Source organism: Bactrocera dorsalis, chromosome 2 (assembly GCF_023373825.1).
Source record: "Bactrocera dorsalis isolate Fly_Bdor chromosome 2, ASM2337382v1, whole genome shotgun sequence".
Taxonomy (NCBI): Eukaryota; Metazoa; Arthropoda; class Insecta; order Diptera; family Tephritidae; genus Bactrocera; species Bactrocera dorsalis.
The window spans coordinates 63,317,274-63,340,943 of record NC_064304.1 but is presented as its reverse complement, the minus strand read 5'-3'; the positions used below and the strand labels follow the sequence as shown (position 1 = coordinate 63,340,943).

General features: G+C 37.1%; 1 protein-coding gene and 1 pseudogene across 1 annotated transcript in view; one reads left to right on the top strand and one right to left on the bottom strand.

The window, feature by feature from the left end:
* The window catches only part of LOC125776669 (uncharacterized), a 532,635-nt gene that overhangs the window by 419,749 nt on the left and 89,216 nt on the right, over nucleotides 1-23,670 (top strand). The gene's annotated exons all lie outside the window — the stretch shown is intronic.
* On the bottom strand, nucleotides 22,000-22,736 carry LOC125776741 (uncharacterized; annotated as a pseudogene).

Genomic DNA, 23,670 nt, shown 5'->3' with positions numbered 1-23,670 from the left:
AATATTGAAAATATATTTCAGCAGTTCTATAACAAAAACTCTTCAAGTTTTCGACACTTAACTCAAAATTACAAGAAATTGCAATTAGTATGACTTGTAAGTGTTTTAAAAACTCGATTTTAACGTTTGTAATTGAAGCAAATAATTAATAAATAAATTAATTAATAAATAAATAATAATGGACCAATAATTTGGTATCGTGACCCTGTACGGACGATACTTCGGAAGCAAGTTTTCGTTTTTGCATCGCACTACCCTCGCTGTATCCAACATGAGGGCGACCTCTTTTGTTTGCGACATCACTCTCAGAAATTTTAAATTCAGTCACATTTGATAGCCATAAACTTTCGTTGTTCTCAAATCTCTTCGCACATCTTTGGTTCTTGTTCAACTTTTGGGTAGCATTTGCACAAAAATTGTTAATTTTCTTTGATGCCATACATTCGTCATCCACACTTCTATTAAATTTCTAGAAAATCCAGTTGACAACAATCGTAGCATTTCGGTTATTATCTAACCAAAATTTAACATATCCGTATTTTTTATTTTTACGCAATCTTAAAAGGAAAATATAAATAATTTAGAGCAGTTGGGCTGCAGTTCGCTGCAGTTGAAATTACAACCACATGAAAGTACACATCATTACCTATACACATATATATTGTTCAACAAATACGTCCCAATAAACAAAGTACTACTCCAAGAAACACGAGGTCAATAACCAAAACTCCACAGTAAATACGACACACTTTGATGCAAAAAAAATTTACAACAACAACATTTTTATGAAACTTATTAATAATATTTTCTTTAAATACCTGAATTAATATTTTCCATTTTATAAAAATTGTATACAATTATAATATTTTGTTAAACAATGGATTAAATGTTAGGCACTATAAAGGTGAATGTCAGAAAACAAAACAAACCAAAAAAAAACTACAACTTTGATAGCTTGGCTTTAAGACATGGGTTGCCACCTGACTCTAATTTTGGTATTTTTGGGTATTTCAAAATGTTTATTATAAAATGCCATTATCTTTTGAAATAGTACATTTTAAAAATTGATTTTTTGCCTCAAAAACTATTCATTTGACCTATAGTGCATTGTACCTAAGCGGGTACACAACTTTTGAAAGGCACATACCTCAAATAAGAATAGGTTTTTCAAATGGGTTTTTTTGTAAAATTGATCTCTTTAGTCTTATCTCACACAACACACAATTTTAAAACTAACAACTGAGAGATAATAGCTCATCAACAGCAAAATAATGACTAAAGACACAAAATCACACAACATGAAAAAACCGCACAGAAGTTGACGCCACAAAAAGTGCCGTTATGAATTCGCGTGAAGCGAATGTATTTTTTTTGTTGTTTCTAGGAATAAAACTACGCATATGATCAAAAATTTGTGTGCAAATACTTAGCATTGAGTTACGCCACATGCCTAAACTTGACTGATTTTCTGTACACAAGCGAGTACAATGGTTGTAAATGGGTTAATTTGTTAGAGGGCGGGGCCACTCCCACTCTTTTAAAAAAAATTTTCCACAGGTGGCCTTTGATACTGTGACGACCATATCATTCTTTTGTTACTTGTATGTTTCTACAATGCTTCTGGCTATTCACCGAACATTTTATATTGAATATATTTGAGTGGGGGTAGTATCGATCAGATTTTATCTATTTTTGCTCATCCCACATACTACTAATATGCCACACACTCAAAAAAATGTTTCCTCGGTTTCATTAAGATATTTTACATACAATCACCAATGATCAAAGTCATGTGGATGTTCGAAAATATTGGCAATAGTTATATGAAGGAGGGTCAAGCTTTCGCGCAATTGTATCCTATTTTAGGCGCAAATATGAATAAAACATGATCTGCAATTTTCATTGAGATGACTCCAATATTGGTGGATATATCGAGCATAAAGTGACATAGAAGTTCGAAAATCTTTATATTAGGTATTAGGGCTCAAGGAATTATTGATCCGATTCAACCCATATTTGATATAAAGAAATACTCTTGTCAGAAAAGGATTATGTGTGAATTTCAATTTCATATATCCCACAATGAACGATATTTTCGGTCAAAAGTCAACTATAGGTACTGGAGTCCACATATTCGGTGGCTTGAACAGTTTGGGATTTGTAAATTTTTGGTCAAAAGGGGAATTATTACCGAAAAATTTTATTTTGTTACATTAATTAATTCTTTATTTGTAAACTGAACGAATGAAAAGGAATTTTAAATTGTGTTATATAGGAAGTAGGCGTGATTGTCCGATTTCGCTCATTTTCACATTGTGACATAGAATATCATTAAAAGAATTTCACATACTAAATTTAGTCGAAACAGGTTCCGAGATATGGGATTTCACCTAAAATTGGGCGGAGCCACTCCCATTATCCAATTTTCACACCGGCTTCGATAGAGCCCATACCATCCGTCTAAAAGAAATTAACAGAATTTCAGTATTTAATTAAAAAATGAAGCAGTACTAATTTTATGCAAGTGACCAACCTAATTCAAAGTGCTTTTTTTTAAAGCAGGGGAAAAATTTTAAGTTTATATGTTAAGTAGAAACTCAGGAGTTTAGTAAAAAAATTAATTTATAACTTCACCTCCCCCGACACTAGCCCAAAAACACTAATCCAAATTAATATTATAAATGCGAAAGTAACTCGGTTTGTCTGTTATAGGCTGGCTAGTGAACAACGCAGAATCGTGGGTCGTGTCAGCTGGGACGACCTATCTTATGGGTGCGCAATGTAACTGAACAGTGAAAAACGCTACTTCCTTCTCTCTGACGTGACGTTGACATGAGAATCTGCGACATTTGAATTTTTGCCGTCGCAAACGTCTCAGCTGATTGCTCTCTCACAACGCAGGGTTGCCAATATCGATATACTGCAGTAATTATCAACTTTTATAATTCAATTTGTTCAATATGTTTGAAATTTTCTTAAAATAACTCAAAATCAGAGTCGAATGCTATTACTTATAAATATATAAACTATTTTTAATAGTTTGTTTTCATTTTTGATATTTTATATTGTAAAAAATTGTAATTGAAAACAAAGATGTGCTCAAAACTATATATGCGCATTAAGCAATGGCAACAATGCTCAAATGAAAACAAAGCAAAGATGGCTGATTTCTGTGTTTTTACCACGTTTTTGACTGTGCACACATTTTGCCGATAAGGAAAGAAAAGGAAGGAAGGGAGTAGCGTTTTTAACTGGCTAGCTTCTTACTCTTTCACGCCTAAACGGCTGAACGGATTTTGATGAAATTTGGTGTGGTGATAGATGTTAGCCTAGAAATGGTCATAGGCTATAAATACTCGTAATCACGCCATCGTTCTTAGGGGGTAGGCAGTAGGCAGATAACTCAATTGAATTAGTGATTTTTAGTCGTTTTTGTTGGGACTCTTGCTCTTTCACGTCTAAACGGCTGAACGGATTTTGATGAAATTTAGTAACCTAATAGATGGTTACCTAAAAACGGATATAAGCTCAAAATGATCACGTCATCGTACTTAAGGGGTATATATGTATATATATAAAAGAAAGTTGTTGTTAGTTACACCATTTATAACTCAAGAACGGCTGAACCGATTTGGCTGGAAACTTTTGGAGAGGTAGCTTAAAACCAGTGTAAAGACATAGGATACCTTTTATGTCTTTATGTCAAAGTTTAATACAACTCATAAATACAAAATTTACATTTCAAATAATAAGCATTTGTTCAAAATTCATGTTTGTAGGAATCATTTGAATATATGCGTACAATTTTAAACAGATTCTTCTAACAAATAATGCAATTGCTAAGTATTTGGAATAGAAGAAATGAACTGCAACCAAATACGCAGTGAAATAGATTATAACTGGCTCAGTAATCAGTCGTTGAGTATGTATTATACCACGTGCATCCCAAAAGACTGATGTCATAACTTTTCCAGCCGACTTTTTCGTTTTTCCACGCCTGAGAACCGGTTCATTATGTGCAGTCCACTAGAATGACTTTTGATTGGACTCCAGTGGGAAATGATGGAGCTATGTTTCTATCACCGATGAAAAATTTCGGCTTTATTCCGATTAGAGAGCACTTAAACACTTCTCAGAATCAGTTATTCGTTGTTTTTGTTGGATTATGAACTTGCGAGGCACCTACTTTGCTCATTTCGCCTGTTTCCAATTTAGCACATACATATCTTTTCAGCGGTGGATTTCCCTGAGCCCAAATTCAACAGTATTTTCCCCAAAAAAGCAATGCTTTATTGACACACGAAAAGCTTTATGATCCATTGTTTTGTAAACTAACACAAGTTGCTTCACAAAAATGCAATATCTCATACTAATAGTTATAATCCAACTAATTGAAATCATATAGATGGTCGTAGTAGTATTATCTATGTATCAGCCACAGTGAAGCGTGGATGGGTCCTCTAGTTTTTTATAAATTAAAAAATATTTTATCGTTTTTTTATATTTCCGAAAAAAAAAAACAAAAAAATACATCAACTAAATTAAACTTAATATTAGGTATTAAAATTAAATGCATAGCATGTGAATTCGTAACAAATATTATCCAGAATTCATTTCACGCAAAACAAAGCACCAGTTGCGATTTCGAGAATAATAGAGAGTATCGAGAATAAGAACGTGGGTACTGAGCGAAGTCTATGTTCCGACTGCTTGTGTGGCAATATAGCGGGCTGAAGGTCAATCATTTAATCGGTAGCACGGTAGCGCACATGATATTACTGATAAGTGGTAAAATGATTTGAATTCGCGAAAGCGAAGATAAACACATATGGTCATGACATTATACATACATGTGAATATACAAGAAGTTTTGAATGATAACATACAAGATTTATGTACATTTATCACCATTGTAATTTATGTATTTAACTTTTTAATATAACTACAAGAGGACCCATCCACGTTTTACTGTGGGTGATACATACTTACATAGATAGTACTACTAATATATGTACTATATATGTATGTGTATGAATTCTATTAGTTACATTATAACTATTAGTTAAGGAGATATAGCATTTGGGTGAGGCAAGCTGCGTTAGTTTACAAAAAAATGGATCAAAAAGCATTTCGTGTGTTAATAAAACATTGTTTTTTGGGGGGAAAATACTGTTGAATTTGGGCTGTGCGCCAGTGAAATCAACCGAATCCAATCAACAGTCAGCCTAGTGGACTGCATATTATGAAACGGTTTTCTAGCATCATCGAATGATTACTGAGCCAGTTTTAACCCACTGTGCAATGCTTCGAAAAAATTTCTGTATATCTCAAATTATAATAGAGATTTTTATCAACACTGCAATTATTCCGCTATATTTTTATGCTAGATATGGGGTTGGTTTGTTATGAATGCATTCGCGTCTATCACCCATAATCTAGCAAAGTATAAGCAATGACTTGACGACGAAAATGTCAATGCCATTTCTTGTTGTGTTATTAAATAAATTTGACGGTCTTGACCTAAAAAACTGCTTGGTTCAGGAGTACTATCAATATAACCCATATACTAAGCATGTATGGATATCGAAATTTTTACTGATTTCTTTCTATTTTTGAATGACTAAACTTTTGAAATGATTCTTACATGAATTTTGAACAAATGCTTATGATTTGAAATATTATTTTTGTATTTATGAATTGTATTGAATTTTAACATAAAGAGATACAAAGTATCTAACTAACTAAGTAACTAATACTTTATAGATATATGTACATAAATGTGAGGTTTTTGTTATTCTTATTATTATTATAATTTTTTTTTTTGAAGAAATGAAATATTGAAATAAGCCCTACAAACAAGAATTTTTAATAAATTCTTATGATTAAAAATACAAATTTTGTATTGAATTTTAATATAAGGACATAAAAAGTATCCTATGTCCTTACCACGGTTCTACCTCCCACCAATTTTCAGCCAAATCAGTTCAGCCGTTCTTGAGTTATAAATGGTGTAACTACCTCAACTTTCTTTTATATAATATATGTAACTCATTCGATTTCCTACAAAATCTAAGGAACAAGATATTTTTTCAAGTACAGTATACTCTCGAAAAGTAAATTCTCTGAAAGTAAATAATCGCGGAAAAGTAAATCACCTTTAAGATTACACATGCACCTCGAAAAAGTAAATTTTTTAATTTACTTTTCAGAGAGTGTGATAAAAAATTCGAAACGAAGCAAGCAGCGTTTTTTACGATGATGCAAAAACACTTACTCTCTTGTTTATCGCGTCTTTTTAGTAAACAAAGAAACTGCTGATGAAATAGAAATTTTGTCAGACACTTCAGATGGAGAAGAAGTCAGCCAGGAACCCAAAGTGACATATGCGGAAGCAATTCAAAGCGTAAACAACTTGATCCACTGGTTTAAAAATGAAAACGATGCAAATCAGGTGTCAGACTTTTTGAATTGTGGTACAAAAATGGTCAGAAAATATATTGCAAATGAAAAAAAAAAAACAAAAGAATATTCAAGATTTTTTCTCTTTATAGTAAATACATATCGCTCATTTGTTGCAAGACCGGCATAATTCAAAAAACGTGATCTTTGAGTTAATGCCGCAGAATTGTTCGTTATATCATTCTTCATGTTGAGTGAAAAATTCTTATGAATACCTCTTATATGTTCCGCTTGAGAAGAGGTGTAAGGTTGGAGTCACCATGTAAGGTTGTTGTAAGTTGAAAACTTTAAACGCGTTTTCTGGCCAATCGATTTTTTTGACTTATGCCGGTCTTGCAGCAAATGAGCGATATGTATGTATGTAAATGTAAATATGTTTTTCATGTAAATCCATATGTTTTATTGAAGCAAATAAATGAATGAATTTTTTAAGTTTAAAAATGCATTTAATATTATAAAAACAAATAATTTATGTATATATTTGGAAAAGTAAATTATTCGAAAAAGTAAATTACCCAAAATACCAATCGATTTACTTTTCGAGAGTATGCTGTAGTTGGAAGTGAGATATAAATTTTTCTATCTGATAATAAGAAAAAATAGAAAACTATATGTAGGAGGACCTTCCGTTACAATTAAGAACTCATGCTTGGAGAGGCTTTCTTAGAGGTGTCTAGGACCTACAGGGTAGGCCATTTAAAGTTGACCCATTTGTTTCTAAAAAAAAAAGAACAAAAGAAAACAATGTTTTTTGTTCATTTCAAAAATAATTTATTTTGGTCCAAGGGGATTTGTTTCAGCTAATATTTAAAAATTAGATCGCGTAAATGGGCACCTTTAGCTTTGACAGCTAAATGCACTCTTTTTTCGACATTTTCCATGACTTTGGCCAATGTTTCGGATGATATGGCGGCTGTTTCACGTCGAATGTTGGCGTTCAGTTGAGCTAAGGTCTTTGGCTTATTAGCGTATACCTTGGATTTCAAATAACCCCACAAATAAAAGTCTGGTGGCGTCAAATCTGGTGATCTCGGTGGCCAGTCAACATCACCATTTTTCGATATCAATCGCCCGATGGCCCATTTGCCAAAATTAAGGCGTCGCGGATAATCAGCTGGGTTTAGTTTTTGTGCCATTTGAATTTTATATGGAAACATCTTCAAATCTTTATGAATTATGCGTCGGAGAGTGGTGCGAGAGATGTCTAATTCCTGAGAGCGGCGATAACTCGATGTCGATGGAGTCTCCTCAATACTGGCTCGTACAGCTTCGATATTTTCATCAGAACGTCTTGTGCGTTGTCTGGATGCATGACTGGCATTACTGAGATTACCGGTGTTCACAAATTTTGCGTATAAAGACTTAATTGTGTTCTTAACTGGAGCACTTTTCACTTTATTTTTTTTGCGAAACGCACGTTGAGTTAACACAATTGAAAAGTTATTTTGAATATAAAGCTGAACAATTTCAGCGCGTTCTTTTGGAGTGTACTGTTCCATGGTATAAATTGTCTTCGAATGACGCTTCTAACGCGGTATGACATTATCCGATTTGTCAGCGCTGTTAAAAGTTACAGCGTTGCCAGATGGGTCAACTTTAAATGGCCTACCCTGTATTTTTCCGAGTACCAAACGAAAAAAAAAATTTTTTTAATCAAACTATTTTTTTCAACTCTTACCCCCTCAAATGTTAGTCATTGACAAACAAAAAATCCTCCCTCAAGCCCTCCTCTAAGAGGTCGCTATTTTTTTAGGTTTCCATACATTTAACATAAGAATTTTCGTTTTTCCATTCAAACTAAAATTTCGCCAATCAATTTTCGTTTCTCAAAAATAACCATCACATATTCATAAAATTGCTAAAAATAATAACGAACCAAAAATTCGTGTATTATGGAATTTCCGTTCAAACCATCAAAACCTGAGGACCGTTTAGACTTAACCAGGCCAAAGGCATACCCCAACTCCCCATCATATAATGGAGAGACGGGCACCTCTTGTGCTTGAGGTACCGGCACCTCCGACCCAGGAAAGAACGCAGCTAACAGAACCCCCGCACACTCTCTCCACGACGATAACAGAGTATCAACGACGCGAACAGAGGTGATCCTATAGACCTGACTCCAGGGGTCGTTCCTGTTTTCTCTGACAAAACTCCTCCAATCTTCCTCTTTAATTATTACTAACATCTCCTTATACTCCCTATCCGCACAACTAAATTCACACTTAAGCTGGACAACCTATCAGAATTGGACCGCCGGGGGCATTGAAACTTTCGCCTCAATCGTCTGACAGTCCTCCTCTCCTCAAACACACCAAGTGGTATACAAGATACCGAGACCGAGAGTCCATATAGGTTCCATTCAATACCAATGGTACGCCATCGCCGCAATGGACTCTCATATGGCAAGGGGGCGGATTGAGGGGTAACCACAATTCGAAACAATTTATGATCACTCAGTCCCTACCCTCACTTAACCCCTACCTAACGCTGAAAGCCTTATTTGCTGCCTGATTCATAAGTGTCACGTCAATGTCACTTTCGCCCTCAGGCACATCGAATTCGCTCGGTTCATTCAAAATGTGGAGGCTATTAGCCACCACCTATTAGCTTAATGCCTCGCCTCGACTGTGGCTTTGGTATCCAGACGAGGCATTCGCATCCAGCCCTAGGATAAATGGGCTACTACTCGCAAGTAGTAGCAGCTTATCCATGTAGCCCAGGTAGCGCTCTAGGTGCTCGCTATATTCACAATATAAACTAGCGACAATCATCCTACCGAACTTCCCTACTATAGCTACACATATACCCAGTTGTGAAGAACCCACAACTACGCAGTCGTAGGCTGGATTATTCACAACTACTGCGGCGTTAGCTTTAAGGTGCGTGGAGACTTTAAAACCCCCAGGAAGACCAACCACACCGTTGGTGGCGTAGGGCTCCTGAACTAGAGCAATACCGCATCCACCCTCAACCATGCAACTCCCCAACTAGCACATCACGGCATATGAGCCCTGACGGTTAAGCTCGATGGTCCCACCCATCAGTGTCTGGCGAGGACGCGCTCAACAATGCCACAATAGATAGGGCACACAGCTGACATCAGAAAATACCCAGCTGGCCTACCCTTAATCTCACAGTTGCGGCAATGGGGTGCATTGACGCAACCAGCAGCTTTGTGGCCTTCTTGACTGCACCTCCGGCAGACATCTGCTTTTGCCCTACAATCAGCCACCCTATGATCAATTTCCATGCAACGGAAGCAGCCAGCGACGAGGCTATCCGGTCGCATACTGAAGGAAAACCACTTTATATAGCACCTTCCTGCCGTTTTATAATTTAACTCTATGCCCGGAGCATACTAAAATTTTGGAGGGAACACTTCTCCAGCCTGATGAATGGCAGTAACGCTTTGAGAAGCCGAACCCGATTCCCCAACCGATGATGAGCAGACGTTCCATTACCCGACCAAGAAGAAGTTCAAGTCCGATAAATTGCCGACCGAGCTATTCAAACACGGTGGCGAAGAACTGATAAGGAGCATGCATAAGCTTCTTTGTAAAATATGGTTGGACGAAAGCATGCCCAACGATTGGAATTTAAGTGTGCTCTATCTATTGAGCGTACTGTGTGAAAGATTAAAGCCCACCGTCAACAAACTGATTAAACCTTATCAGTGTGGCCTTAAGCCTGACAAATCAACAAAAGACGAGATATTCACCATGCATCAAATCTTGCAAAATGGGTCTGGTGGGGAATGACGGCAAAACGAAATATCTTCTGTCATCAAACAAACAGTCGTCGCACTCGCTACTAGGCTTCCACGTTACTATTGACAGTCATAACTTTGAAGTAGATAACTTCGTCTATCTTGGAACCAGCATATAGCATCAACACCAAACAACAACTTCAGCATCGAAATCCAACGAAGAATATCTATTGCAAACAAGTGCTACTTCGGACTAAGTAGGCATTTGAGAAGTAAAGTCTCTCTCGACGAGCAAAAACCCAACTTTATAAGGCACTCATTATTCCCGTCCTGCTATATGGTGCAGAGGCATGGACGATGACACCATCTGATGAGTCGACGTTGCGAGTTTACGACAGAAAGGTTCTGTGAAAGATTTATGGTTCTTCGAGCCTCCACAGCGAATATCGTATTCAATGGAACGATGAGCTGTATGAGATACACGACGACATTGATATAGTTCAGCGAATTAAAAGACAGCGGCTCCCTTGCCCTAGCCAAATGAACGAAAACACACCAGCTCTGAAAGTATTCAACGCAGTACCCGCCAGGGCAAGCGGAATAAGGGGAAGACCTCCACTGCGTTGGAAAGACCAGGCGGAAAAGCAAGCAACACGAACTTGAAATTTAGCATTTTTGATAATATTATAAAGAATATGTTCCTTAACGCTTCGTAAAAATAGGACGGAATTATTGGCCGAAAACTTTTGGTTTTTGCATCAGTGCACTGTCGCATACTCTGGCTATTCAGCAAACTCAAGCCACCTCTCTGGGGAAACCGTTTTGAGTCAATTATAGACAATAAACATGAATTGCTGCGCGCATTGGCGGCTAGTCCGGAAATTTACTTTAGCAACTGTTTAGAGGATTAAAAAAAAGCGTTGGCACAAGGTCAAGGGGACTTGCTTTGAAGAATTTAAAAATTATGAAAAAAGAAGTAATATACATTAGGCCGGGTCGATTTGTATGAGTGGAAAAAAAACCAACAAAGCGGCTAGCAAAAACGAAAAGTACAGAAAATTCTATGAAAGTTTTGCCAAGAAACCATGGGTCTAAAATTAATTTCCAGTTCGCGCAACAACAAGAATATTTTAATAACTTATTTTATTTTAATTCAATGCTTTTTAGTTATGGCTTTGGCCATAAGTCGCTTGACGCAACACCGGTCACCTTGACAACGTCGTTTAACGTGGGTACCTGCTGACGACAGCCTTACTCCACAGCGCTCAAAAGCACAGCGAATTAAATCAATGCATTGATCAGCGCCTTGAGAGTGCTAAGCCTTTTCAGTACCAATTGACAGTGTGGAATGGACACACTAATCACCTTGGTCGGGTTCGAGGCCCATCTAAAACGTCTGCTAGTAGTATTTCTTGAAACCCAAGGCAGTTTGGCTCTGCAGATGGCCAGAATGGGATCATTGTTACTCTCACAAAGCGCCATTAATTGAAAATAATGGAAAGGAATGGATCTGACTTTAAATTTAAATTGATCCCCTCTCTCTTCATTGTACAAATCAAGCACAAATGAATAAATAAATATCAGGATAAAACTTTGCGCAATTAAAGGCACTCTATCTCGACTCTAACAATTGTCAAAATCTGACCAACACTGTTCAAGCCCACAGATACCGAACGCATCCCAGTACTTATGGTTGACTTTTTACCGAAAATGCCATCAGTCTGTGAGATATAACAATGAAAATTATATATAGTATGTCTATAACTCTACATCTTTTTCGAAATATCTATCTTCAAATTGCTAACTTAAAATCTTTGCGCCACCTTTTATTTTTTACTTAGTCTGAAAGGTGAATCTTTTTGTACTATCATCATCACACAAGGAGGTGAATCCCTTCCCCGAAAAGGGTAATGGCAAAACCAGGAAAACCAAATCAATAGCTTAGCGCCACAGAACAGAAAATAAAAGCAAGGCCAAAATGTGAGGTAGAATCGCCAGCACTAGTAGAGGAACGCTCCTAAGTTCAAGGAGCCACTGCACACAAAGAAAGCTGTTATGAAACTGAAGTAGGACCGTCACTTGACAAAATTTTGGAGCGCTACGGTAGCAAGCAAACTGAGCAGGAGCATGATAGTATACTTGAGTGGGTCAAAAGAGTTTTAAGCATTAAGCATAATCTTCGATCAAGTGTCGGAGGTCATAAGAGGGGAAATCTCGGCAAGAAGCAAGGGGTTGACATGATATCTCAAAATCGCTAAACTTTCCAGCTCAGTATAGATAGGCGTGTATGCGTGGCGAGATGAAGCCACTTCTCATTAGGAAAATATATTAATATTCCTTTCTCAAATTTAAAAAATAAAACTAGCCTTATCTCCAAATCAAACATTTTGAAAAAAATTTAAAATATATCAGCTGACTGTTCTTGCTCGAATTGCCAACACAATTCGCGGAAATATGAAATAACCTAAGTACGTTTTATTTGTCAACGACTTAGCTTATGACGTTCAAATAAAACACGCCTAATATGGAGAGAGTAAAGAATCGGTAGTCTTATATTGCTGTTCTATGGTGTATTCGTCTGGTGGATGGCACTTAAAAAGAAAAGCCTCTTTCTCTCAACTCATTCGGTGCAAAATAGGAGCAGTGAACTTTTTCATGGATGGGTCGAGTTTATGAGGGATGGTTTGAGGGGAAGTTTTCTGTAAGGAGCTCTCCGTCAATTTTAGCTCTAGGCTACGGTTCTGTCTTTCAAACAGAAGTGGCTGCTGCTGTGAAGGAGTATCTGTCCTAAATAGAAGAACCACTCGGTTGTCTGCTGGGTCATAGCAGAATCGCTAACAATTGCAGAGCCGTTCAACTAGCCATATTATGTGACAGCTCACAACCAAACTGATGCAACCATATAAAAAATACTAAAACAAGTATTACCTGAACACTATATACAAGGTGGTTTCCAAAGTAAACAGGACTTTTTGAATCTAGCGATCTCTAAACTGCGAGATCACCCAAACCCTTTAGCTAATACCTTGGTACTTTCCTACGATCAAACACGACTTAAAAGAAGCGATATGCCTGCGTATTAAAGAGCGACGTATCACAAAAACAGCTCAATCACTTGCTTGAGCCTGCCTAGTTTTTAAATAGATTTAAGATTTTATAACTTATTGTTAGGCTTTAAGTAAAAGCAGATTCAATAAATAAAATATTAATTGCTTCTTAATTTTGTTAAAATCGTGCAGTCAGGTCCCGAGATATACGATTTCACCAAAAACTGGCGGTGCCACGTTCATCGTATAATTTTAACACCAGCTCTCATAAAACTCTCTCCCTCAAACTCGGTGAAAAGATTTAATATCATTGGCGTATTTAGTTAATGATTTATCGCGCTTTTAGTAATTTTTAACAGTACTGTTATATGGGGAGTGATCGGAGTTATCCTCCGATTTCATTCATTTTCACGTTGTCAGTAGAAGTTTTTATAAGGTTTGTACCCAGCAAATTTCGTTGATGTATCTTTAGTGGTTGAGGAGATACATATATACATAAGAAGTATATTAAACTTATTAGAGGGCGGGGTCTCGCCCACTTTTTGAAAAAATTCTTTCCACAGGTGCCCCTTGCTACTGCGATTCCATGTACCAAATTACTGCTTTAGATCTTAATATATTACTTAGTTATGACACTTTATGTGTTTTTCAGTCAATGGCGCCTCGTGGGCGTGACAATTCTCCGATTACGCCCATCTACGAACTAAATTTTTTTTTTGTACTAAGGAACCAACATACCAAGTTTCATCGAGATATCTCAATTTTTTCTCAAGTCCAGTGAGCACGGACGGACAGACAGACAATCAATCGGATTTCAACTGTTTTGGTCATTCTGATCATTTTTATATATTTACATACAGAGTTATATCCCTCTATCTATCTCGATTAGTTTTAGGTGATGCGTAGAACCGTTAGGTGAACAAAACTATAATACTCTGTAGCCGCCACAGAGCATGTTTCGGGCCTACAACGTGAGGTATGGTTACCTTCGCTTTGAGCACCAATGGAATACTGCCGCGGTCTACTACCTCCAGCTTCGCTACCTCCCACAGGTTTGGAATTGTTTTGACCGCTTCTTATCCATGCTATGGTCGGGTCGTTGTTGCATTTTAAGATTTTCCACCGGTCCTGCGACATTTGTCCCAGCGCGTTACTGCAGTCTATGAGCCCGACGATCAATTACCGTTTCAAAATCTCACTGGTCGCCGCCCCTGCTTGGACGTTGTCGGTTTCTCGTCCGCGAGCTTGACGTTTAACTCCCAGGCTACGTCTTTGCATTTCCTCTTTTTCAAAACCGCTTTAATTTGTGTCTCCGATGATGGAGATGGTGTGAGAAAGCTTTATGAGAGCCCGTGTGCAAATTCGACAATGGGCGTAGCACCGCGCATTTTTTGGTAATATCATATATCTCGGGACCTGACCAACCGATTAAACGAAATTTAGTACGCATCGAACTTTAAATCGAATTTTCGTAACTCAGCCTTTTGATCCTTAGTGGCTAGCAATGAGGATACTCAGTCACGCATTTGTTGAATCATTTATTTACGAACTCCTTCCGTTTCTGTCATTCTGTTCTTATATATACCGTTATAATTTACCTGCAGACGTGCCTCGCGTTCTTTACTGTTTCAGTCGCTCTTTTTTTCCATTACTTTTACCTGCGTAAAAATTAGACGATGCGAGTGGCCCCGCGAAATTTTTGGTGAAATCGGATATCTCGGAAAAGACAAACTGATTTCCACTAAATTTAGTACGTAGCATTCTTTTCATATTCTTACGATATCATAATGTGAAGTCGGACTACAACCATCCCTACTTCTCATATAACATAATTCCAATCGAAACCAGTAGTGCGTTTCTGTAACTTTTCGTTAAGATATCGAAAGACATATCACTTTTGCGTAACGAAAGGTTTATAACGAACAATTGTTTTTAAGTGTTTCTGTAACTTAGAAAAGTCACCTTTCTTTATGTTTGTGGTGAGTCGTTACCGATGTTATCGAAAATGTGCTATAACTAAAATGAATGCATAAACATCTGTCAATGTACACGAATATATTTGTTTTGTTTACTGCAAAAAAGTTTTGTTTACTCTTATTTTTTTTTATTCGTAAGTACAAATAATATTTTATATACTACTAGCTGACCCCGCAGCCGTTTTCCTGCGTAAAATTACATATGTGTTTCGAAATGAAAAGAAAGTTAAATTTATCATTTCTTTTTTTCAATGTAACGCAGCTTGATAAACAACATTTTTTGGTTTCTGTTTCGGTGGGTAAATGTACAGAAAAGATAGTTTTCCAACTCGCCGGCACGTATTTTTGGCCGTGTAAATAACATAGCGGCCCCAAATTTATACCATACATTTCATGACGATTGTCATCTCAAATGCAATTTTTACTGGAAACGAAATCCATTTGAACAGAAATGGCAAATAAATAGAACTCAAAGGAATTCGTAGAATCAAGCATTCTACCCCTTTGTATCCGATAGGTGCGTCACAATCAGTCGGGTTCCATTACACAGTTTCGGCGCTTGTAGACTTCGAAACATAATAACGACAGATCCAACTTTGAGGCGCAAATGATGCGGTGGCATACCAAATCTCTAAAAAGTATTTAGAAATTCCACTGGATCGATCGATTTGTATGAGCGCAAGTCTCCCGGAATTTGACTTTGAATCTTCCAGTTTAAGTCATCAACATAGATATTTTTGGCATCTATCATTGCACGTGCACTCAAGGAATTGTAGTTACGATAATTTGGCCAATGTTCGGATAAACACTCGTGATGAGTTCATCTTTCGTGAATCGATAACCGGCAGATGGAATTGATATCAAACCACCGAAAGTATCAACCGGAATTGATCCCTTTCCAATTTTTAGCGAAGACAATGTAAAATGTCTTCGACAATGTCATTTTTGTTCGTATTCCATAATAGACGCGGATTTGAAGGCTGATATGTGAAAATGATTATCGCGAAAAGTGTGTTAACTTCACTTGCATTCCAGTGGTTATCATTTTCCAGAATTTGTAATTGCTGGCTTGCTTCTCAAAAAGATGCTCACACCTTATCATTCACAGTACGCAATGACTCAAATGAAGTTGAACCGCATACATTTATCAATAGCAACCGAAGGTAGAAACAAACGTCGTTTTGTCGTCGGGTGGATTGTGTAAATTCGTGCTAATGAATTAGTTAAGAACACTCCTGGATGTGCTGGATCTACTGGTTGGCCTTGCTTTCTGCTTAACAAATAGAGCAATGTTCTCGCAAATGGATCATGAATTGCAAAATTAAATATCCTACTAAGCGCTTTATTGCAGTTCACGTATCGACCGTATCGTTCAAGACCAATAACCGCTATGTTTATCGATTACACCAAACTACAATACTCAACATTGATATGAGTTTTGAATGTGAATTAGACAATAATGGTGAATATAGTACGAATCACGTGTTGTCAACTTCGATATTCACTCTTCCAAATTTATGCTGAATGTTCTGCCATTGTCGTCTGGTGAGATCCATCATTTCTAGTTTGTGTTTCCGAAAGAAAAGCACGTGGATACTGTTTCGTGCATTTATTGTGAGACATACATACAAACCGAAGTGGGATTGTGATGTCCACAAGGTCCATTAACCTTATTGGTTTTTATAATACTGGATCTTTCTTTGCATCAGGAATTTCCGCATGATTAAATGATTTCATCAATTTGATCTGGTGTAACCACCATCCACAATTCAAAGAAGAATGTATGCGTGCGATAAACCTTTCTTTTGCCCCTAAAGAGAGTACATCTAAAGTCCATCGAAGCTGTTGCTTGAAAAGTCTTGCTGTGACATTGTGACGATCGCTTGCTGATTGACCGCGATCCATAATGCCGCACGTATGTCATCGCATCCTGGGAGTACTCGGTCATGTATGTTGATGCCAAAAAGAACGCCGACGGATATTAACGTGACCTCTTCGTGGCATTGATCACTTTGTGTGCAACACACATAACACTTTCACTGAATAGTTTTCAAAAATTTTTGAAGCAAACAACAAATTTGAACGATTCAAATAATTGAAAAACAAAAAAACTTGAAAGAAAAATTGTATTGAAAAAATTAACTTTTTGGAATAATCCAATTATCCGACTTTTCCTCACGAAAAGCTTAAAGTTTTTTTTTATTTCTACCCCTTCCCGATTAACACAGAACATTCTCTGAAAATTTCATTAAGATTGGTTCAGTCGTTCCCTTAGCGTTACTAATAAATAAACATTCATTCGTTTGTATGGGAAGAAGAAAAGGGCTGTTTTTAGGGGGTTTCCGGCAATTATTCGAATTTTTCTTCCCGTAGAAGCCATCCTTGAGCCTCAACAAACATTTTAAAAAAAGAACTGACAAAATCGGTCAAGGCGTTTTTGAGTTATGCGCTTACCAACACATTTTGCGATTCATTTTTATATACATACTAGCTGACCCCGCAGCCGTTGTCCTGCGTGCGAATATGTGTTTTGAAATGAAAAGGCAAAAATTCATATTGTGTTAATAATCATTTAATTTCTAAATATTTTTTCAATGTAACGCAGCTTGAGAAACAACATTTTTGGTTTCTGTTCCGGTGCGTAAATGTAAAGAGAAGATGGTTTCCAACTCGTCAGCACGCCACGTATATCTGGATGTGTGAATAACATAGCATTTCCAAATTTATGCCACCCACTATACGACTATCCTGTTGATCGTCATCTCAAATTCAATTTTCACTGAAAACGGAATACGTTTGAACTGAAATGGCAAATCGTTAGTACGTAGCATTCTGCTCCTTATATTTGATAGGTGCGACACAATCAGAATGCGAAACATCATAACGACAGATCCAACTTTGAGACGCAAATGATACGGTGGCATACCAAGCCTCTCCAAAGAATTTAGAAATTCCACTGGATAATTCACGGTGTCGTCTTCATTGTCAAGACGATCGATCGATTTGTATGACCGCAAGTCTCCCGGAATTTGACTTTGAATCTTCCGGTTTACGTCAAGAACATCGGTATTTTTGGCAGCTAACATTGCTCGTGCACTCAAGGAATCGTACTTACGATAATTTGGCCAATGTTCGTATAAACATTCGTGATGAGTCCGTCTTTCGTGAATTGATAAACGGCATATGGAATTGATATCAAACCACCGGAAGTATCAACCGGTATTGACCCATTTCCAATTCTTGGCGTATACGATGTAAAATGTCTTCGGCAATGTAATTTTTAGCCGTATTCTATAATTGACGCGGACTTGAAGGCTGATCATTGCGAAAATTGTGCGAACTTGAGTGGCATTCGAAGTAGCTATCGCATCGTCCATCGTTTGATTCCAGTGGTTATCATGTTCTAGTAATTGTAATTGCTGGCATGATTCTCAAAAAGTTGCACACACCGTATCATTCACAGTACGCAATGACTGAAATGAATTTGAACCGCGTACATTAATCAGTCGCAACTGAAGGTAGAAACAATCGTCGTTTTTCGGGTAGATTATGTAAATTCGAACTAATGCATTAGTTGAGAACACTCATGGATGTCCATCTACTGGTTGGCCTTGGTTTTGCGTAAATATTTCTTCGACGATGCATTCCATGTATAATATCAAGGTATTTGCGAATGTCCTCGCAAACGGATCACTGACGAAAGTTGAGCAAAAACTCGTAAATGTTAATTTTGGTGTTGGCGGTGTTTTCGCTGGCTGTACTGTATTTTCTGATTTGAAATACACTCTTTGGCCATTCTCTAAATTAACTGCGAGACGCACAACAGTCGAAAAACGTTCATGAATTGCGAAAGTAAATATCCTTACAGTTCACGTAACGACCGTATCGTTCAAGACCAATAACCGACATGTTACTTCCTATGGTGACGTAATTACAAACGTATTTTATCGATTTCACTAAACTGCAATACGCAACATTGACATGACTTTTGAATGTGAATTAGACAACAGTGGCGAATATAGTACGATCAATGTGTTGTCAACTTCGAACTCACGCCTCTAAATTGAATGCTAAATGTTCTGCCTTTGTCGTCTGGTGAGCGACGCCGATAGAGTGGATATCCACCATTTCTAGTTTGTGTTTCCGAAAGAGCAGTACGTGGATACTGTTTCGTGCATTTATTGACAGACATACGAACCGAAGTGGGATTCTGGTGTCCGCAAGGTCCATGAACCTTATTGGTTTTCATCACTTCGTCTAATACTGGATCTTTCTTTTCATCAGGAATTTCCGCAGATATGAGTTGATCAATTTGATCTGGTGTAACCGCCTTCCACCATCCAAAGAAGAATGTGTGCGTGTGGCAAACATCTCTTTTGCCACTTAACAGAGTACATCTAGCATCTAACAGCACCATATATGCGTTGCTTCAAGATAATGTCTATCTAAGCTATTTCTTGAAAAGTCTTGCTGTGACATCGTGACGATCGATTTCTGATTGATCGCGATCCATAATACCGCACGTATATATGTCATCGCATCCTGGGAGTACTCCTTCATGTGCCTTGGGCTGCTAAGTATGTTGATGCCAAAAAGAAAACCGACCGATATTAGCGCGACCCCTTCATGGCATCGTAACAAATTTCAATCTGTAATTGATCACTTTGTGTGCAACACACATAACACTTTCACTGAATAGTTTTCAAAAATTTTTGAAACAAACGACAAATTTGAACGATTCAAATAATTGAAAAACAAAACAAAAAAATTGAAAAAAAATTTGTATGGAAAAAATTAATTTTTTGGAATTGTCCAATTTTCCGACTTTTCCTCACGAAAATCATACAGGTTTTTTATTTCTATACCTTCCCCGATCGCCACAGAACATTCTCTGAAAATTTCATCAAGATTGGTTCAGTCGTTCCTTTAGCGTTACTAATAAACAAACATCCATTCGTTTGTATGGAAAAAAGAAAAGGGCTGGTTTTAGGGGGTTTCCGGCAATTATTCGAACTTTTCTTGCCGTAAAAAAAATCCTTGAACCTCAACGAACATTCAGAAAAAAGAATTGGCAAAATTGGTCCAGGCGTTTTTGAGTTATGCGCTTACCAACACATTTTGCGATTCATTTTTATACATATATAAGATAAGATAGATATACATACATATGTATTTTGAATGTATAATTTTATTATCAATGTTATAATTTCTTAGTGAATAAAATTATGATAGCTGCTGCGTTATTTGCCTTATTGGAGGACCAACGGAATATGTTACGCGTTCATCGGCGACATCTGAGGGATACAACTGACTCATTTCATTTGCCGGAAGCTCGCTTTGAAGAGCTATTCCGTTTTAAAAAAGATCCCGCAATAGCCTTGTTACAAGAGCTGAGTCCTCGCGAAAGGCGTACGTTTGTCCCAAAATCATTAAGAATGACTGCAGCACTTCATTACTATGCGACAGGATCATATTTGAGAGACGTTGGCCAAGATTTTGTGTGCTCATTAAGCAAGACAGTTGTGTGTCGTGCAGTAAAAGAAGTCACAAACATCATTGAAACATATTTAGAGGAACAAAACAAAATAAAACAAACGTAAGAAAATCATTATATAGGTACATAAAAAATATTGTGTATGTACATATCGCTCATTTGCTGCAAGACCGGCATAAGTCAAAAAAATCGATTCTCCAGAAAACGCGTTTAAAGTTTTCAACTTACTACAACCTTACACGGTGACTCCAACCTTACACCTCTTCTCAAGCGGAGCATATAAGAGGTATTCATATGAATTTTTCACTCAATATGAAGTATGATATAACGAACAATTCTGCAACATTAACTCAAAAATCACGTTTTTTGAATTATGCCGGTCTTGCAGCAAATGAGCGATATGTGTTTATATTTTTACAGATTTTTTTCATCCATTTTATCATATTAAAATTAAAAAGCCGGCCGCTTATGTTGAATACTGCTACATAAACAGAAAGGGCTACTTTTCCAAAAATGTGCAACTTATTTGTGACTACAATTTAAACATAGTGTGTGGGAACGCGCGTTATGGTGGTAGTACCCATGATGCTTTTATTTGGGAGAACAGCCAAAGTAAACAATTTTTGGAAAGGCAAAACGCCAGTGATGTAGATTCAAGTTGGCTTATTGGTGATTCAGGCTATCCACAGCAACCATGGTTGATGACACCATTTCGAAATCGACAGACGATTGGGCAAAATAATTACAATGATTGCTACATTCGGGCTCGGAATTGTGTTGAAAGGCTTAATGGAAGTTTTGAAAAGGTATTTGGGTGCTTATCACATGAACGGGATGTATTGTTTAAACCAGCATATGCTGGATCAATAATAAATGCGTGTTTAACCTTGCACAATATCAGATTAAAAAGAAATTTACCAATTCTAGACATAAACGTATCGTCAAATTTCAATATGGAAGTTGACAATTTGGAAGAGAATCGTGAAAATTGTAGTGTGCTAAATCAAGGCAGAAGATGTCGGGATAATATAGTACGAAATTATTTTAACTAACTAATTATTTTAATTATAAAAAATTCGCACAATTAACATAAAAAAAGGATTTCATTTCAACAAAAAAAAAAAAAAAATTCATTTTAAATAATAATAATAATAAAAATAAAATATTATATAAAAAAAAGCTTTGTTTATTATTTTTCGCATAATTGTTTAAGTGGATTGCACGGGGGCACGAATGTCTTTCGCCACGGACAGCAACTGGTCAAATTCCTCCTGTCGTTTGCGTTCCTGCTCAGCAAGAGTGGTTTTCTTTTGTTCAAATGCACTGAAGAAAGTGGGAGTCTGTCGCATTCTGTCTGATGTGGGCGATGGCACTGTATTGGGTTTGGTTGATGGCAGTGCAGCATTTGAGGTTTTTTGAGGTGTATCCAACATGTCATCAAGTGATTTCTGCAATTCTTCATCTACACTATCATTCATCTAAATATGAAACTTTGTGATTAAAACTCAATAATTTTTTTTTGTTATACGAAGATATTACCTCTTGAAACCCCGACTCCTTAGTAACACCATCGCCATCAGCAAGTGCAGTTGGGAAAAAGTCTAATACTTGCAGGTCCATACCATCTAGCGGCGCTGGACCTTCAGAGGCAGGACGATTTCCAGTAGCGTTCTGGAAACGCATAATTGCGGCCTGCTGCTTCTTTACACCTGACTTCCAGTCTGCCCAGCACTGCGAATTGAAGTAAATATCAATGAATGCACAATTGTACATACATGCATATGTTTATATATAATATACTGAACGAACCTTTTTCCACTGCTCAACGGTTTTACATGCACTTCCGCATGCATTCAATTCCGCTGTGAGGGTTGCCCATACAGCATTAGCAGCTTTGCCGCTGTTTGGGCCACCAAATTGTCCGGTACCAACATTTCTATGATTTTTCAATATATCTAGAAATTTTTGTTTTTGTTGTTTGGTAACTTTTCCACTTCTTATTTTTTCCTGTAAATAATATAAACAATATAAACATAAACAAAACATCAAAATTTTTCCAGCTTACCTCGCTCATCTTTATTTTGCCGCAAAATATCACTGCAATTTTTTTAATGATATGATAACGAATGTCATAACGAAAGAAATAACGAAAAAGCTTTTCAACAGACTTACAGAAACACAACACTTTGTTATAAAGGGTGATTTTTTAAGAGCTTGATAACTTTTTAAAAAAAAAAAACGCATAAAATTTGCAAAATCTCATCGGTTCTTTATTTGAAACGTTAGATTGGTTCATGACATTTACTTTTTGAAGATAATTTCATTTAAATGTTGACCGCGGCTGCGTCTTAGGTGGTCCATTCGGAAAGTCCAATTTTGGGCAACTTTTTCGAGCATTTCGGCCGGAATAGCCCGAATTTCTTCGGAAATGTTGTCTTCCAAAGCTGGAATAGTTGCTGGCTTATTTCTGTAGACTTTAGACTTGACGTAGCCCCACAAAAAATAGTCTAAAGGCGTTAAATCGCATGATCTTGGTGGCCAACTTACGGGTCCATTTCTTGAGATGAATTGTTGTCCGAAGTTTTCCCTCAAAATGGCCATAGAAACGCGAGCTGTGTGGCATGTAGCGCCATCTTGTTGAAACCACATGTCAACCAAGTTCAGTTCTTCCATTTTTGGCAACAAAAAGTTTGTTAGCATCGAACGATAGCGATCGCCATTCACCGTAACGTTGCGTCCAACAGCATCTTTGAAAAAATACGGTCCAATGATTCCACCAGCGTACAAACCACACCAAACAGTGCATTTTTCGGGATGCATGGGCAGTTCTTGAACGGCTTCTGGTTGCTCTTCACCCCAAATGCGGCAATTTTGCTTATTTACGTAGCCATTCAACCAGAAATGAGCCTCATCGCTGAACAAAATTTGTCGATAAAAAAGAAAAGAACCGAACACTGATTTTGGTAATAAAATTCAATGATTTGC